This window comes from Pseudochaenichthys georgianus, chromosome 24 (assembly GCF_902827115.2).
Source record: "Pseudochaenichthys georgianus chromosome 24, fPseGeo1.2, whole genome shotgun sequence".
Lineage (NCBI taxonomy): Eukaryota > Metazoa > Chordata > Actinopteri > Perciformes > Channichthyidae > Pseudochaenichthys > Pseudochaenichthys georgianus.
In genome coordinates, this window is record NC_047526.1 from 1,740,197 (window position 1) to 1,760,500 (window position 20,304).

At 40.2% G+C, this 20,304-nt stretch overlaps 1 protein-coding gene across 5 annotated transcripts in view; it reads left to right on the forward strand.

The window, feature by feature from the left end:
• The first annotated feature begins 19,537 nt into the window (after positions 1–19,537).
• Positions 19,538–20,304, forward strand: part of fynb (FYN proto-oncogene, Src family tyrosine kinase b) — an 83,734-nt gene continuing 82,967 nt past the window's right edge. For 4 of the 5 annotated variants that reach the window (XM_071201874.1, XM_034075695.2, XM_034075692.2 and 1 more), the window contains exon 1: positions 19,538–19,731. The gene's annotated coding sequence lies outside the window, so the exon portion shown is untranslated. The remainder of the gene's footprint in view (positions 19,732–20,304) is intronic. The other variant, XM_034075694.2, reaches the window with a different exon arrangement.

Genomic DNA, 20,304 nt, shown 5'->3' on the forward strand with positions numbered 1-20,304 from the left:
GCACGGCCGTTAGGGGAGGCCGTGCTTCGGGCCGTACCCAGTTTTTTTGCCTTCGGTTGAAGCCCCTCCGCTGACTGAAGCCAATCGTTCTCACTCACTCACTCTTCCTGTTAAAGTTGCACTGAACCGTATGGAGATAAATGTGCGCGTGCAGCCTGCTGCGAGGACAAGCCAATACACAAGACGAACCGACAAAGACAGACAGAAAAACCAGAACTTAAATACACACAAGACTAATCACACAAACAAGACACAGGTGAGGAGGGAGGAGAAAACACAGGGGCCACAGGTGAACACAATCGGGTAATCAGACACACCAGGGAAACTAACGACAGGAGGAAAAACACAGGGAAAAGGACCAGACAATAACCCAGGAGGAAAACATGACAGAGAGAACAGCAAAAACACCCAAACCTAGACATAGAAATGTGACATGACATGAGAATCGTGACAGGGCATCACGTGAGCCTCATCTGATTGGTCAATCTCTCCATTTTTTTTCACCAAGGGAAGCCAATTTCGGCTGGCCTCCTCTCGCAGCAGAGAGTGCAATCTACTGTTTCACCATAACATCTAGAGGGGCGCTGTTTCACTCTTTGTAAAATACTCAATGAGAATGGGGGAGAGACGGGCCGGCAGCAACACACAACAAAGAATTTCCGAAACTAAACAAAGTGTTTTTATTTATTTATTAAAATTATAACTACGCTCCGAAAAAACAGGGGAAGCCTGGTTTCCCTTGGCCTCCAGGAGAAAACGCCACTGGCCGAAGGACTGTTCCAATCTCCAGCATACTTGGAATTCCACCGAGGCCGCGTCCTTGGTTTGGGGGTAATTTCGAGGCTGCACATGGGTAGACTTTGCATCCTTCAAATCCCCACAATGCTTTGCGCACGGACCAATTTCCCCAAATCACAGATTTGGGGAAATTGACGCACACCTCTCATGTGACGCACACCTGCACACTTGCTAGCCTGTTCCACTCTTCCTTTTCCGAATGCCAGGAAGGATTCTTGCCTAGCTTCTGAAAGAAGTGACTCGGAAGACATGTGCTACCAAGCAAGCATCCTCGCGATTGAGAAACGGCCACAGACACACAGGGGGCCCTTCTCACTTCGGTTAAATTGATTCCTTGCGTCCCTCACTTGCGTCGTTTCCCTGTGACTAGTCCCTCCCACCAGGGAAGCTTGGAGAGACGCAAGGAAACTACGAGAAGCAGGGAAATGAGTTTTAAGAGCAATGGGACGTCCTTTCCTCCGGAGCGTCACGTGAAGCGACGTCCGTTTGTGATGACGCGGCACAGCTGATCGTCTGACAGCAGCTCTGTCCCCGTTGTTTCCACAAACACCCCCGCCTCTGTTAGTACACATTTACTGACACTAACATTTGTATCATCTGTTGTAGACCCAAATACATTAAATCAAATAAGAACTCATTCTCAAAAAAGATAAACGCCATTCTTAAAATGTATAAACGACAAAAGCGATCATGAAAATGTTTCCAATAAATGAAGAAAATGATTGTTGACCACTTTGTTGTTCAGATATATCACATATTTGTAACTAAATGAAACATTAATTGAAACATAACACGGTATAAACTGAGGAGTTAGTCTCGTGAGGTTCATGTGTTTTCTTCACTCCGCTGGGAAACTGCTCTCATGTCAAGAAGCATCAGATCAGTGCATGCACTGCCTTGTCCAATCAGTGAGCGATACACAGTAAGGGGGCGGGGCGAGTGTCTGAGGATTTCATCGGAGGATGGTCTGGTGGTTCCTCGGTTATAGCTCCTCCATTATCGTTCCTCGCTCCTCGATCCTCGGTCCTCCGGCAGAAAGAAGGCCAAGACAAATCAACTTCCGGTGAGACCGAGACCGAGGAGCGAGGAAATGAAAAATAAGAGAAGTGAGAAGGGCCCAAACACTTGCTAACACACACACTTCCACGGCAACACCCACCACCAGCACACACACACACACACACACACACACACACACACACACACACACACACACACACACACACACTATGGCAGATGCAAGTATCAGCGAGAGCAGCAGCGCATTCACAAGTTGGAGATATAATCACTATTTTCAATTTGTTGGGATAAATAACGCAACAAATATTACGGTCAAATGTAAACTGTGTGCAGGACAGAAAGCATTGTCCACATCGAATAACAGCAATGCCAATCTCCTGAAGCACCTAACTAATGTACTACAAGTGCACTACTTAGAACTTGATTGTTGAGGCTACAATAAAGATGCCTGTCAAAATGTCTAAACATATATTTTGTGTTTTATTGTTCCACTACATTTCATAATGATAATTGCTACAATGATGGGGAATTGTCTTTTCTCTTACTGTGTCACAGAACAACAACAACTTGTATTTGTATTGTTATTATTTTTAAAGTAAAGTAACTTGTTACTAGTTACTTTCATAATTTAGTAACTAATAAAGTAACTAGTTACTTTTTTAGAGCAGTAACTATAACTATTACTAGTTAGTTTTTAAAAGTAACTTGCCCAACACTGCTGCCAACCTAAAAGTACCTCAAAAATAGTAATCAATAATGTATTGAAAAGTTATTTGGCTTTTTCATCCTCATGTAGAATGCAGTGGCGGCGCCAGAGATTTTCTCTAGGGGGTGCTGTGGGGTAGCTTGACGTTTCATAGAGGGTGCTCAAACATTAAGGGTTTCCCATTAATGCACCAGCGCTACAGTTAAATGTTCTCCTGCAACACTCCGCACGCACGCACACACACACACACACACACACACACACACACACACACACACACACACACACACACACACACACACACACACACACACACACACACACACACACACACACACACACACACACACACAGTGTACCCGCAACTGTTACAATGAAGGCTCGGTAATCAGCTCACGGCATATAGGTGTAAGCAGGGGTAAAGTGCTATTTTTACAAGTGGGGAGTGGACCTCACCTCCTCTAGGAGGGACCTCACCTCCTCTAGGAGGGTCATCACCTACTCTAGTGGGGTCCGAAGATTTTTTTTTAAATATTGAAGTTAAAAGCATCAATCTGGTGAACTTTGAGAGCAAAATGAAGAGATCTATGGATATACAGTATCTCTCAACATACATATGAAACAGAACTGTAAACAGATTTTCTATTTCTTTATAGATATTTTACAAATCACTCCCCTTTTAAAACAAACCGTTTGAGACCCATGAGATAACTAGACTAAAGTTAACTATCTAAACACTGAGAGTCCTTTACTTCACCTGAGCTGAGGTTATCTGAGACTCTCAGTCTGACAGGAGAGAGTTCTCCCGCCACCTTGTTGTTGAAAAAGCTCCTTATATCCGTTAGCTTGGCTAGCTAGCACCAGATGCTAACCACAACGATCTCCGGTAGATACTAGTGATGTGTCGGTCGCGAACGAGCCGGCTCTGATGCCCCTTTCACACCAGCGCTTTTTTAGCTCCGGCTCGGAGCTGGAGCCTGAAAAGCGCCGTTCTTTCCTGTTCACACCGCAGCGGCGCCGGCTCTTAGCTCCGGAATCGGGTTCACTTCCAGCACCAAAAAATTGTCGGTCTAGAGCATAGACTGTATATATAAATGGACGTAGGGTCCGTGACGTCACCCATAGGAATCTGCAGTTGCCGTGAAGCCCTTAGTAGGCGGAGTCGGCCACTAACGGCTCGACAGTGACGTCAGAGTTCAACTCCAGCCTTCTCTCGCCTGCTCCAAATAAGGGCAAAGAGGCGGAGCCGAGGCGGGACCTGCAGCCACCGAGCTGGAAGTTCCAGAGCTAGCTGAAGCTACCAAGCTAAGCTAACATGCTCCCCATCTGCACACTGCCGTGGCATTTTACGTTTCTAAGGTAAGCGGACATGAAACTATTCAGCAAAACTATAAATAATAATCTAAGTTATTGAGTTTTTAGCATAATACTTCAGAATCTTAAAACCCCTTAATGTTTGTATGCAATTGTGCTAAATTCAACACTGGAATCAAGCAAATATTAATATGTTTGCATGACATTAGTTATTTATATTTTGATATCACTTAATTACGTTTAATACATTTAAGTCAAGCTAAGGTACATGTGATGGTAGCTAGTTAGTGCTCTTACCTGTGAGGCCTCCTCCAAACAGCATAATAACCAGACTGTATCATTAAAACTAAGTACCAGTTCTAGATCCTTGACTTTAGACAAACAATTCAAAAGACAACATGTATTTAAAGCCCAATCTTTATTTGAAGGTGCCTCTTAACCTGAGATATTAGTTATACAGTAATAGTATTGACAATCTAAAAAAACTGAGCAACTCAACAGTCAACTTTATGTTTCTTATTGTCTAAAGCATTTATTATTTTCATTTCCCCCCTCTCATATTCAGAGTGGACGGATTGAGACAGCGTGGTGTCCAGAGAGCAGCAGAGACTTCAGGGAGAAACCTCCGTGTGATGGAAGTCCTGTCTGTTGGTTTGGAGAGGACTGAGGGTCTTTCCTCAGCGAGGAGGACCAGGGCTGATGGAGGAGCCCATGCTGGGCACAGCTGATACCAACTGCACAGGCCTAGTCTGTCACGTTATTTGACTAAATGTGTTTACTTACATTTAATAGGTTTACACCTTCTGTCCATATGTGCTTTTTATTTCAAACATTTGATTAACTTTTGGTTCACATTTCAATAAATTGTATTTGTATTTGCTCTCCTTTTGTCCATTATTCTTACTGAAAGTGTTAGATTACACATTCACATCTGACTGAAGATTGGCCCCATTTATTTGTGACGTTGCAAACTCTGCGGTACAAGGCACAAGTGATGTGAAGCTCATAAAGTGAGGCAAATAGAAATAATCAGCTGATGGAGTGTAGATGTGGAAATAGCTGCATTCGATCAGCTGACTGTTTTTACAATAAAAGTAGTTTCTCAGTGAATGTCCTGTACTGGTCTTAAAATCTCATAGCATCAGCTTTTAATGATCTTCTTGGATGTTCTTCTTGACCCTCAGAGAAGGAGAAAATGTCGTGTCTTTCAGGCATGTCCTTTCCTCACAAAAATGACAGGAAACATAAAACATATTATTGCAGAACAAGTGTGTTATTTATGAAAGCGGTGTGTTTGTGTGTTTAGGGGCTGTAGATATCATTATTTTGTAATTGTAATGTTTTTTTTTTATTTCAACAGAGCTACAAAGACAATCAGATTATGAATGAACAGTATGAAGTTCATCAACATTGAAATATATGTTATTATCAAAATAATATGTAACTGTTACAAAACGTAGTGCAACTGTAAAAGCTTGCTCTGTTGTCTCACTGAAAGAATAACTTTGACCACGTTTTTTACAGACAATATTGAGAGATAAATAGTAGCAGTTCTCACTATGTGTTAAATATCTTTGCCTTCAATACATTACATTAGAAAGCTGACAGTCATATTGCTTGTTAACATCTAAATGTAACTTTTTGCATGGAAAAACCCCTCAACTTAACTGATGTGTAGGTGATCTAGTATTTAGTATTGTTTAATGGAATGTATATCAGTGTATTCAAGTCAATACTTCATTCATTTAAACCAATATCTTTCTTGATTCTTTGTACAGTATGAAAAAAGAGTATTTGTACCTGTGCTGAAGTTCTCTGCTGTGAGGAGTTCAGTTCTGTCTCTCACTCTCTGGTCCAGCCTGTCTGCATCACCTGGACACCTTAAACAAACAGATATATATATGTAAAGTACCATGTGTACAAACAATATAACTGATTCTCTTCTGTTGAACATGTTGGATTGTGTATTGTCCGAGTCAGGGTCCTTTTTATTTTACTGTAACTTTGGAAGTTGTGTTACCAATGCTTACTGTTTATTTGATACCCATTTGGTAATGCAATTAATAAAAACAACAAGGTTTGGGTTCGTTCTTCAGATGACTGTGACGTTAACGTGTAAGCTCAATAAAATAAATAATAAAATGCACCTTGAAAATGCTTGAATAGTGCTTGAATTTGACTTTGGAAAAGGTGTAAGAACCCTGAAACAAACTGCTAAGAATCTCTCTCTCTCTCTCTCTCTCTCTCTCTCTCTCTCTCTCTCTCTCTCTCTCCGAATGTCCTTTTTCCGCGGTTCTCACTTTCGGTATGTTGTTTTTTTGTTTTGTTTTTGGGTTTGTATGTGTATTTGCAACGTTTTTCTGTAGCGTTTGTTTTCGGGGTTTGTGTGCTGTATTTAGTTAGCATCATTTCTGTAAATGCAGCGTTTTTTTTGTTGTATTTGTTGTATATCTCTTCGCTGGCCTGGGAGCGCCTTGGGATCCCCCAGTCAGAGCTGGTTGATGTCGCCAGGGAAAAGAAAGTTTGGGGCTCTCTGCTGGAACTGCTACCCCGAGACCCGACCACGGATAAGCGGGAGAAGATGGATGGATGGATGTTTTCAGGGTTTGTTTGTTTTTCATTTAATTATCTTGGCAAAATGGCTATGAGCTGGTTTAAAAACTATCTATCTGAGGCTGCGGCCCCACGAGGACGAATTCGGTCGTTTGCGTTACTGTTTAGTGTCATATAGACCGTTCGGCCACACGAGGACGACCGAATATGGCACTAAACGACTGAGGAAACGACAACGGGTCCCAAGGTGGATAGAAATGCATACGCCACTCTCTGGGAGGTCAAACAGCTCCGTGTGTGCGCCCTATACGGACATTTTCAGATCACTGATAGTGATTGCGCAATAGCCCCGCCTCTCCCCACCTCTTCTGCTCACCTCCGCTTACCCCGCGCCAGTGCTGAAGTGTTTCGCCACCAACAACAACAACAATGGCGGATCGCAGAGTTGCTATCGTGCTCTGGACGCTATTGACCATGCTACAGTTGTTTGTGCAACATCTACAGCAATAATGATGAGGCAATAGCCCCGCCTCTCCCCACCTCTGCTGCTCATCCCCACGTCAAAGTAAACTGCACCCTGAATTCAGATTATTTATCTTTCTCTCGCGAGTGAAGTCTAATCTGACAGGACGGAGAGACGCAGCTCTGCTCACCTGCAGCTCCTCCCTCTGCAGCAAAACACACACTTCAAGTCAGATCATCACCCTTAGCTATTTTAATTACCTCTCAAACTCCCTAAACTAGTTATAAATATTTTTATTTTTACAGTCGGCCGGGTCACTGATTACTGGATGAGCTGCTGCATGAGACAGACACTGGCGCTGTCCGAAGAGAGGGAGGAAAAAGAGAGGCTCCGTGTATTTTATCATTATATTATATAGAGTCGTTATTCATTTGTTTTAAAGCTCAATAAATAACAAAGAAGACCTTTGACCGGCACTTTTATAATTTTGTCCGGAAGATTTCAACTTTAATACACGCTGACTGGACGAAAAACTCTGCCCGGTTCCCTCAGCCCCCACCGCGGAGAATAAACAGAAGGGCAACCATGACAACCTTCTTCTTCGCTGCTTTTGTGGAGGAAGTTACAGCGCCACCTACAGGCTCCTGCATATGTAGGCTACTGCAGCTTCTCCAGCGGTTGGAGCTAAACGGAGCGGTCTCGTGTGGGCAGACACTATCCGGATAATTATTGCATGTGGACGGAAGCCGTTTGCGATTGCGTTTGCATTAATCCTATGCGTTTAGCCGTTTTCGTCCTCGTGGGGCCGCAGCCTGAAAGAACTCAGTGTGTCTCAGTAGAAGATTATACCTCAGCTGCTCTTACTATAAACAAAGGTGTTCCACAAGGCTCTATTTTGGCCCCTGTCTTATTCTCCATCTTTATAAATGAACTAGGAAATGGGATAAACCCAGCACGGTTTCATTTATACGCCGATGATACAGTTGTTTATACAGTGGCTTCCTCTTTAACTCAGGCTATAGAGCTTCTACAGGATGTTTTTAACACTCCTTGCTAAGGCTAAGACTGGTCCTTAATGCAAAAAAGACCAAGTACATGACCTTCTCTCGCTCTCGAGCTAATACAGCTGTCCCTCCGATTCTTACACTGGAAGGGACATGCCTTGACAAAGTAGCATCCTACAAATATCTGGGCATATGGATTGATGAAAATATGGCCTTTGATGTTCATATTGGGAACCTACTGAGAAAACTTAGACCTAAACTGGACTTTTTCTTTCGTTTAAGGAAATGTTTCCCGTCTGAAGCCAGGAAGAGAATTGTGCAGAGTTCCTTTCTGTCTGTATTAGACTATGGCGATGTGATCTATATGCATGCTTCTTCCTCCCTGCTTAAAAAGCTGGACTCTGCGTACCATACTGCTATACGTTTTGTAACGGGTGCAGGCTCTCGCACCCACCACTGCACTTTGTATCAGTCCTTAGGATGGTCCTCTCTGTACCAAAGAAGACAATCACACATGTTGATTTTTATCCTTAAGTCATTGCTAGGTAAGCTGCCCTTATATATCTCCAGACTTCTGTCATTTTATACTTGCTTTTTTAATACTAGACGAGCAGCAAATGGGATGCTTTTAAATGTTCCTTTGATGCAGTCAGAGCTTGGTAAAGCTGCATTCTCCCACTATGCTCCCTTTTTATGGAATACGCTGCAAGTAAAACTTTGTCTAGAGGCACTTCCTACTGTAAATGCTTTTAAAGGTATGCTACGATTAGCCCTTCATGAAACATGTAACTGTTTTACCTGATGCTATTGCTGATGTGATTATGCTTCTTGCCACTGCACAAATGGCCTTCTGTATTTATATTTGAATTGTATGTTTTTTTTGTTTAATGCCTTTGTTTTATGTTGAAACTTGTTGTGTGCCGTGTTGGTCAGGACTCCCTGGAAGAAGAGATCTTGTATCTCAATGGGACATTCCTGGATAAATAAAGGATAAAAAAAAAAAAAAAAAAAATTATATGTATGCGTTTTTGGCCGTTGTTCAGCGTTTGCACCTGCCGGCCACGGTAGCCCTTAGAGCGTTTTGCACCTAAATAAATAATTAAAATTAACCTTGTTTTGACTTTGCCTCTTTTGTTGATATTTTTGGTTTATGCTACAATGTGCACCAATATGTGTAAAAAAGTTTGCAGACATCAAGTATGATATATGAATACAAACAGTATTATTAATTGGTGATGGTGATTTTATGATTTTCTTATGGCTGCTTATCCTCCAGGACTTTTTCAAGGTCCTGGAGGATACTGTGACCTTAGAAAAGTTGAAATCAAGATATTTAGTATCATGAAAGTGTCCTCTGCTCAGATATTATAACAACACTTTTTATTTTAGAAATGTAACAGTAATCCTAATCATGTTACATGTAATCCGTTACTCCCCCAGCCTGGATGATTCTATGAACAAATAACAACCACTGAAAGAAAACGGACAAGTAAGCTACAGTTTTCAGTTTCTTGAAGTAAACAGAAGAAGGCGCTCCAACATTAAGTACAACTTAATATGCAATGCAGCTCATCCAGCTGTTGGTCACTGCATAAGAGGAGAAGTGGAATCTAGTCCAAAATATATATCATGACTTTTCAAATTGAGTAAAGTTAGAACGATATTGGCAGATTCGGATTTCACGGATCAATAACTCATGAACAAAATGTTATTCAGACACAAATGACGTCTCCTAAGTATCGTGGTAAGGTTGACAACGAACTACAATCACATGTTGATAAAAAAAAAGCCAATATGCGCCGTCCTCAAAACTGGACAAATTACATTGGTCTCTATCTGCAGCCGGAAAAGGAATGAGTGCTCAGGGACCGTCTGCAAAGTGCAACTCCGAAAAAAGAGAATACAATAATATTCAATAATATTCACTAGCGTCACTATTATACAGTGGAGTGCTACCAAACTCACTACACACATCAATAGTCTCCTGGTGGTTGGACTACAGCAGAGAGTTTGGAAGAATGTGCTTTTGAATAATTTTGGTGAATATTTATAGTGTAAAATCTTCAATAAATATGGTATAATCTTCAATAGCGTCACTATTATACAGTATATGTCTCCCAAACTCACTACACACATCAATAGTCTCCTGGTGGTTGGACTACAGCAGAGAGTTTGGAAGAATCTGCTTTTGAATAATTTTGGTGAATATTTATGGTGTAAAATCTTCAATAAATATGGTATAATCTTCAATAGCGTCACTATTATACAGTATATGTCTCCCAAACTCACTACACACATCAATAGTCTCCTGGTGGTCAGACTACAGCAAAGAGTTTGGAAGAATTTGCTTTTGAATACTTTTGGTGAATATTTATAGTGTAAAATCTTCAATAAATATGGTATAATCTTCAATAGCGTCACTATTATACAGTATATGTCTCCCAAACTCACTACACACATCAATAGTCTCCTGGTGGTTAGGTCCCCAACACATTATATCATATATTTTGCATTTAAAAGGTCAAATGCTTATTTTTAAAAGCTTGGTTTTACATTTTTATTACCCTCTACTATAAAACATCAATGTTATTTACCCAGGATATTCAAAATGCTAAATAATTAGTCTGATTTTAGCACAAGTAGGCCAAATTGTTGTGTCCCAAATCATGTTTGCTCAACTTCTCTAACAGATATAAACAAAGAAATCAAATTCTACATTTTTGTCACTATTGTATAACCCTTTTATTAATATTCCTCACCAAATTTAAATTGTTGTTAATTCAATTTTCTTGATTTAAGTTTTTTTTAAAGTGTGTGTCCCCTGTTTTAATGTCCCCCCTGTTACTCTGATTTGAATCCCTCTGGACACGCCCCTTTACTATTCTACTATTTGTATGACTCAAGAAGAAGGATACATTTTGAGTGGGAAAATCATCTTCAAGAAGCAGAGTAAGTATGCACTCTTCCTTCAACGATTTTTTAATGTTTTTAACGAACTTAACTATTGCGGTAAAGCATAACATGTCCACCCTGTTATGCTCATTTTGTGTGGAAACTGATCAAAATGTTTACATTTAGAAAAAAATGTGAATATATCTATCAAATATCTTTCTCTGTTGTCACAAGTGCTAGCTTGATTATCATCACACATGTAGCAATAGCCAAGTTTAGCATGAAATGTCCACCTTGTTACCGTCTACCCTGTTACTATTTTTCACAGTAACAGGGTGGAATTATTTAAACATAATATCCTGAGCTTAACCAAAACATGTTTGTTATACTTTAACAAGCCATCATTCAGATTAAATAAAAAAAATTATGTTTTTTTATTTTTATTAACCTAGCTGAAGTTAGTTAGTATTTGATCAACTGAAATGTTACTGAATTAAAACTACAAACAAATGTTATTTGTTCCTGTGATGTAATATTACTAGGGCTGTCAGTCGATTAAAATATTTAATCGCGATTAATCGCATGATTGTCCATAGTTAATCGCGATTAATCGCAAATTAATCGCACATTTTTTATCTGTTCTAAATGTACCTTAGAGGAATATTTTTCAAGTTTTTAATACTCTTATCAACATATGAGTGGACAAATATGCTTTATGCTAATGTTTATTATCATTTGAACAATGACAAATAATCTCATGAATATTAAACACAACAACCTGGAACCTCTCATTCAATTGTGTGTGTGTGTGTGTGTGTGTGTGTGTGTGTGTGTGTGTGTGTGTGTGTGTGTGTGTGTGTGTGTGTGTGTGTGTGTGTGTGTGTGTGTGTGTGTGTGTGTGTGTGTGTGTGTGTGTGTGTGTGTGTGTGTGTGTGTGTGTGATCGTTGGAGCTATGTGCAACTCAAGGCATATGCTCGAACGGGAGCTGCCTGGACGCTGCAATCATGTTGCTGCAATCATGAGTGTGCTGACTTCTCCTACAATGTCCCGCTGTCTGGCTTCCTGCATCAAGTCAAGTGCTCGGCGCAGTTGTGTGGATAGAGCGCTCCTCTGTTTTCATTGAAACAGCTCCTTATATCCGTTAGCGCAGCTAGCTAGCACCAGATGCTAACAACAACAATAGCCGCGTTCACACTGCGGTACGGTAATGCACGTAAGGTCTCTCTCTCGCTCGCTCGGGCCACATTACACACACCCTCCCGGTCCTCCCGATGGCCAGTCGGTGCCTGCCGGTGAGCGTGGAAGTGTGGTCTGCTGCAAGCAGGCGGCAGGAGCGGGGCTGTCAGCATCAGCTTGTAGATGGTATTTTAAACTCGATGCGCTCTGAAACTACGGGGCGGCGGAGGAAAAAAAATACACATGCGTTAATCGCGTTAAAATAATTAGTGGCGTTAATTTTTGTTTGCGTTAACGCGTTATTAACGCGTTAACTTGACAGCCCTAAATATTACACATTTTAAAATGACAAATGACTATTTTTGCAAACCAAAACAAAAACCCAACTTAGTGTTACATATTTGGCCACAGTTTTTTATTATATGTGCTTCTAAAAAGTTTACTTTTTATCTTTTTATATTGAGAAAAACTATTTCGCTTTGCCTTTCCTCCTTTAGGTTAGAGGAAGTTTGAAAATAATGGGAAGAGTTAAAAAAGGAAAGAGGGCCCAGAGGAAGGACTTATGGGCAATGGCTGGTGGAATGGAAGCATTGGTCCGAGGACTGAAGAGTGTTCACATTACCAAAAGAGATACAGGACATTATTCATATATTTGGTCGGAACTCGCTATAATCCTTTTTGGTCATGATGATAAGAAACACCGTCATTGGCTGTGGGTTGTATGGACCAACAATCGAAAAGGATTGAGGGATTTGATCAATAAACGTCAAAAATCATTAGAGCAGAAGGAAGTTCAGGTAATGGAGGAAAATCAAAACGAGAGAGATGTTGGAGGGGAATGTTCTGAAGACTGAACACTCCATACCACCAATCACATTCTGGCTAATGCAGTTCCTCCGCAAACTGTCACAGTACACTAACATAGAAGTACATCAGGTAGAAACAGACTACAGCTGGGCCTGCTCCAAAGTGTTCTCCTTTCTTTTAACAAAGAGAGCATTGTCAGTTACTTGGACAGGGCTTTCTGTTCAAAGCTGAAGTCATGGAAGGAAATCCAAATGTTGACAGTGCTACACATTTGCTCTGCACACGTGCTGAAAGCTGTAGCTCAGTCAATTGGGAGAAGAACTGCAGACAAGGGTTTGAAGGAATTTGCAACATTTGCATTTGCGAGGTTGCAAAATGCTACTTCAAAGACCACAGCACTACAAATCTTCCGCTCACTGTGCACTGTGTTGATTGGAAAGCACAATTCCAATACTGTCCTGATCCATCTGAAGGCCATGAAGGACTTCATAAAAGAATGCAGGATTCCCGACATGGAAGAGGGGGACAAGTTAGGAGACAGTCCCTTAACTCAGGAGGAAGATGATAAAGAAAGAAGAAATGCCCACACAATTGTTGGCAGATCTCCCTTCACATATGAGTTTAGGAAGGTCATGGAGGAGGTACAGGGAGAGCTTGAAAAAGAGGAGGTCGAAACCCCACAGGATGAAAATCCATACTTTTGCCCTGGCATTGTTGATGTCCTTTTTGACAACTATCTAGGGATTTTTCCCCTTTGGAGTGGGCTGCTGTTGGGGAATTTGAAAAGATATGCAACTGACACAGAGGAAGACACATTTGGCCAAAGTAAAACAAGGGACACGAACTGCCATGTGGAGAGATGTTTTGGAATAGTCAAACATTCTATTCTAAAAAAGCAGAGACGACTGAGACCAGCGACATTCATCAGAAAGATGTATGGCTCTCTCCAGGGGAGGTACAGAGAACACATAATGGCACATCACTTATCTGAGCAGTTACTCCTCAAAACTTTGCTACCAAAAGACATCAGTCAATCGAAGGAAGGTTGGGCAAAGAGAGATGGAGCAAAGCCTCGCACTGCCAGCTCCAAATATTACACCACTCCAGACATTCTTCCAGTTCCAAAAAGAGCAAAGTTAACTCTGAACACTGGTGAAGATATTCAGAGCAGCACAGATGTGGAGAACAGCAGCAACCCCACAAGTAAAGGGTCCAAGCCTGCAACAGAGGTATTGTTTTGCTATGTTAAAATGTATGCTTTAAAAAGAGTAACAAAGTAAGCAATTCTTCGAGCTATAAAAACAACGTTAAGAATGCATTAAAAACGTTTTAGCATGAGGCAATCTTTCTGTCATAGAAAACGTAGAAAATCTAAATGCCGAAATCTCGAATGCTGTACGAAGTTATTATGATACCATTGTTCATTTCATTTTAGGTTGATGCCCTTTGGACATGCAAACCAACTGAAGTTGTTGTGGCTGTTGTAAGACATGCTGAAGAGAAGCAGCATTTCACCCTGAGGCACAGAGAATTTCAGAGTTTGAGACCTGACGAACTCATCATAAGCGAGGCAAGTATTTATTAAAACTTATGCTGTACCGGACTGCTCATCTCACGTAAGCCATATGTTAATGATTCAATTGTTGACAAAAAGTATGTAAAAAAAAATGTAATTTGTGCTACACAAAATGATATCCAAGTAAATTGTTAGGCCAGTCCACCTGGAGTGTGACTTTAAATAGACCAGTTTTAATTTATCCATTCTAAAATGATCTGACAATGATGTGATTAAAATCGACTTTGGCCTCTATATTAGCTGGCATTTTGTATGACTATTTTCCCTACAATTTATCCAAAAGGTAATGGAATGTTACATTAGAGGCATCCTCAACCTGAAGGATAATGCTGGTCGTCTATATCTCCTGGATCACTACACCATGGGTGTAATCCTACACGACACCCGAGAGCAGATGGCCAGGCAAGAGCTAAAAAAGGTGAGTGAAACTGATTATTCAAAGTATTTTCATCCCTTTAGTTTTGTAGGCTTGAGAAAGGAGACAGATATGTGTCTACAGGCAACTTCCAGCGTTATTATATGTATGTCGTTTTTGGAGACATTTGTTTTGTTTTTAACCAATACATTTATAATCTAAGCTTCCCTTTTTTTTTCTTGTTCCTGTTGAGAAAAATAAAAAATGAATACTGTGTAAATTAAATTATTGTTTTGCACCTGTATATTATAGAAAATTACACTTATGTTTACATGTTCCCTAATTTTTTCAGGTGACATTTGATCTCTATGATGGAGCCATTGGATTTGTCAATATAAGAAATGTGCACTGGAAGTTTGTGGTGAGTATACAGCTACTCGTGTAGTCATACTGTAGCTGCTTTTAGAGTTTGCACATTTCAAGTTCATCAACTATTACTTTGAAGATGTATGATTACATTTATTCAAATGCATACAACTAAATATACATTGCTATTAAAACATATTGCAATACATTACTCATATACTGTGACAGAGTTAAGACTAACATGTGTATCTCATGCAGCCCCATTTTGTAAATGCATCTTTGCCTCAGGACTGATTTAAAAATGCTTCTTTTAGTTTTAATGTCTTCACGTTCATCTATATCATAGGGAAACCATATAACATGTAGTCCAAAATAAGTACTCATTCAAACATTTCTCATTGGTGGTCGCTACTGCTCCGCTAAAGATTTGAGTCTTCTGACCCCAAATTGTGCAACTTTCTTTCATCTGATATCTTTAATTATTTCAATACTTTTAAGTCTTAATTATACCCATTTAAAATGGGTAGTTATTATTTTAGTATTACTTTTAATAGCTTTTTTAACAGTTGAAGTGATTTTAATAACTGTGGTTTTCATTTTTGAAGAAAAGCTGATACATTATTGTTGCTCCTGACATATTGAAAAAGGTTTGGTTTAATGATACCGTATGCTACTTTTTAAAACAGTACCTCCATGCCCTTTCAAACCACATTTATGTGGTTGATCCTCTGCAAGGGTCAAATGAAGTTGAGGACTCCAGAAAGGCTGCTTACAAATGTGGGTAATATAAAATATATTACAGGAAATACATTGGTTAAACGCACATTTGGTAAAGGCAAAGAGTAAGCGCCAATTACATTTTGTTTCTCTTGTTCTAGAGAGTATTACAAGATGCGCCGGAACAGACTGGGAAAAGAGGACTGGGTTAGCATCAAATGGCAGCCTGGAAAAATAACCCACACCTTCCAGAAAGATGCCACCAGTTGTGGAGCCTTTGTCATGCAGGTGATTTAATGCAACATGTTGTGTTCATTAATAATAAAGCATTTTATTTTAAAGGGAAATTCAAAAACACGTCATAACGTCATGTTATTTTACCATCTGTCCAGATGGCCAAGATGACAGTGAAGGAATTTCCCAAAATTCCAAAGACGTTTCACATCAAGTCATCACAACATCTACGAAGAGACATGGCAGAAGAAATTCTCAGAGGATCAGGTATTAGCCAAAAATATGAAATGAATATATGGACGGCTTCCTGTAAATTGAACAGTAATACACCGGTTATTTTTTCAGTTTCAAAGGATGACTTCTGTTCCTTCTGTGGAATTGAGGACCTGCCCACAACTGCTGTTGATGCTGTTTGGGTGAGACTAAATGATGATTTTTTTTTAAACTCCAGAAGATAATCTGAATAATAGATAATATATAGATCATCTGGAGTTAGATTTCAGGAATAACATAAAAGTAATGACATTTTGTATATTTGTATGCATTACAGGTTTCCTTTTGTTTTTCTTATAATTTGTTAAAGTTTTAGCACAGTACAGATAAACCTGAATAACAACAAATATTTATATATACTGTATATAAAAAAAAGTATAATCTCTTTAAAATATAAATGAATATGCCTGCTTTACAAGTGTCCTACACTTTACATTTTCTTAATATCTTTGTTGTATTTGTCCCCATGTAGATTCAGTGTGAAACTTGTGGGAGATGGTTTCACACGCAGTGCCTCGGAATGCCTGCTGCACGAATACCCAAAAAGAATACCCCGTGGTATTGTGTTTTGTGTATCCTCACAAACTAAAGAGGCTAGAGGTGAGTTTGTGTAACTTTTACCAGAGGTACCAGGATTTGGGGAGGTAAGGCTTGTACTTTGAACTACTACCACAGTAGAAGTAGTGCGCTTACAAACGGCATGTGGGGGGAAATCCAGCCCAGCCAGTGATTTGAAATCGGCTAAATGAAAGCTGAATTTTGTACAAAACAAATACAAATCCAGAAAAAAGCTTTGCTAAAGATTTTGGGCAACTGAAGTAATGATTAATATGTTACGGTGTGTGAAGCAGGTAGGACCCAAATGCAGATTAACGTGAAAATTCCTTTATTTCAAGGCTAGGGATATAAACAAAGACAACCCAGAACACTGACCGACGAACTAGTCATGACACAAGACAAAACGACAAAGACAGACAGAAAAACCAGAACTTAAATACACACAAGACTAATCACACAAACAAGACACCGGTGAGGAGGGAGGAGAAAACACAGGGGCACCAGGTGAACACAATCGGGTAATCAGACACACCAGGGAAACTAACGACAGGGAACCACAGACAGATCTAGACAAGACACAACACCATAAAGACAGATCGTGACATAATAATCACCTGTCCATAGTTTTAACTTGTTATATTCTTAATTAAGATGTTAAATATATTTTCAATTACAGATTAAAGTAGTCACAGATGTTCATGATGTTTTCCATGTCTGACATTAGATTGTGGATTTGTTCATTAATATTGTACAGTAAGATAGGTGAAAAGCCTGACATTTTTTATTTTTCAATGTTAACTTTATTTTGTCTGTTCCATCATTCACCAGTAGTTTTCCATTCACCTGTCTCACCTGTTCACCACACCCACGTTTTTGCTCACTGTCTTTCTCTTCTGCACCCATTAGCTTTACTACCAGTATTTAAACCCTCACCAGACACACACCCGTTGCCAGATCGTACTTTGCCTTCATGCTAGTCTTTCACGCGTGTGTTACTAGATTGCCTACCCGGTTCCGACCCTGCCTGTCCCCGACCTGCCTGCTCTGCCTGCTCTGCCTGATCCCTGATCCTGCCTGTACCTCCGTTGACCGCCTCGCCTGCTCCCTGACCCTCTGCCCGGCCCTGACTCACCTTCTGCCCGCTGTCCTCTGGTTCGTTTTCCTGCCCATCATCCGGCTGATACTGTTCTGTTATCCCTCTGCTCTGGTATTATTACAAATAAAGTTCATTACCAATACTCCTTGGTTTGGTTTCTCGAGTGCTGCATTTGGGTCGTTCATAAGATTGTGACCATTTTACTGTTTCATAGCTAATGAAAAAGTTGTTTCATGTCTTAATTTATATATAACATACTGTAGCCTATATACAATGTGTAACATTGTATATACAGTATGTTATAATACATTATAAATCTTCCCCAAAATTATTCCAAAGCAGATTCTTCCAAACTCTCTGCTGTAGCCCAACCACCAGGAGACTATTGATGTGTGTAGTGAGTTTGGGAGACATATACTGTATAATAGTGACGCTATTGAAGATTATACCATATTTATTGAAGATTTTACACTATAAGTATTCACCAAAATTATTCCAAAGCAGATTCTTCCAAACTCTCTGCTGTAGCCCAACCACCAGGAGACTATTGATGTGTGTAGTGAGTTTGGGAGACATATACTGTATAATAGTGACGCTATTGAAGATTATACCATATTTATTGAAGATTTTACACTATAAGTATTCACCAAAATTATTCAAAAGCACATTCTTCCAAACTCTCTGCTGTAGTCCAACCACCAGGAGACTATTGATGTGTGTAGTGAGTTTGGTAGAAATATACTGTATAATAGTGACGCTATTGAAGATTATTGTATTTTCTTTTTTCGGAGTTGCACTTTGCAGACGGTCCCTGAGCACTTGTTTCTTCTCCGGCTGCTGAAAGAGACCAATTTAATGTGTCCAGCTCGGAGGACGGCGCATATTGTTTTTTTTTATCAACATGTGATTGTAGTTCGTTGTCAACCTTACCACGGTACATAGGAGACATCATTTGTGTGTGAATAACGTTTTGTTCATGAGTTATTGATCCGTGAAATCCGAATCTGCCAATATCGTTCTAACTTTACTCAACTGACTTTTCAGGAATGTAACTTTTAAACCTTGCAACACAAATGAACTGCCTAGGTAGCTTATGTCTTACTATATTTATATAAGAGACCTTTATGGCAACTTGATGTTTTGTTTGTTTTATCCTCTCTTTTATAAAGCCTCTATAAGTTCTTCAAAGTCTAGGATATTATAGTTATAGAATTTTGCATCAAATAAACATTGGGGAAAAAACGGTGTACACGCTTACCACTTCCACCCCTGTCCCACCCACCGTCTATCTCCCCTGTTCTCTGATTGGAGCGGCTCCGTTATGCGCTGTTCATTTGCTTCTGAAAAGCTCGGGATTTTGAATGGTCAGGACAAATCAAATGGGCTTATTAAAGCAACACATTACCAAACAAAAGTAATAAAGCGGCAGGTATTTGATTTGTTAAGACATGTACCAAAAGAGACATTAACATTGAGCGTTTCCTGTCATAGGGAATGGACTGATAAATAAATCCGCAAATACAGCATCAATTATTATCATGACTTGAGCATCCCATGTCCCTTTAACATCACAGTCGGCAGCTTGTCTCATAATAACAATACGAACGTTCCTTGTCTTATTTCCACAGATATTCTATTTAACCTACAACCTGTGCTTTCGGAAGGCTGAGTGTGATACTTCCGGCAGCCCGTGAAGGCAGCAGCAGTTCATGTTGGCCCTACAGAGCTAACGCCATCACAGCAGAGCACGGCGTCCTGTCAGAGCGTTTCTACATAACGGAATGGAATATAGAGCTGCGGGTCACAAGACGCGTGTAAACTGGTAAGACACAATGTTTCCATTGTACATCATTCTGCTCGCTTCTATTTATGAAACGGAATGACTTACTTTGATTTATTTCAGCTATTTCTATTATCTTTATTATTATTATTATTATCGACATCTTGTATGTAAAGGTGATTAGCCTGTTAGCTAGCTTACTTTCCCCTATATGAAAGGCTATCTGGTTGGCTATTTTAATGCGACGTGTTCTCAGTGAAATATAAACACACGCACACACACACACACACACGCACGCACGCACGCACACACACACACACACACACACACACACACACACACGCACACACACACACACACACACACACACACACACACACACACACACACACACAGTCAGACAGGTAGCGGTGTGTGTGAGCTGTTATCCTCCTGACGCTTAGCTTTCACTTCCTGTTGTCACCATCAGCATCTGTAAGCTGCTGACTGTCACACCAAGGACATCGCTCTTATGATGGACAGTGGCTCTCTCTGGGGTGCAGGCTCTTATACTTCCAGTATGGGAAGTTGGGAACCACTGAGCTCAGTTCCCTCTGAGCACCAGGTTGCATTTCC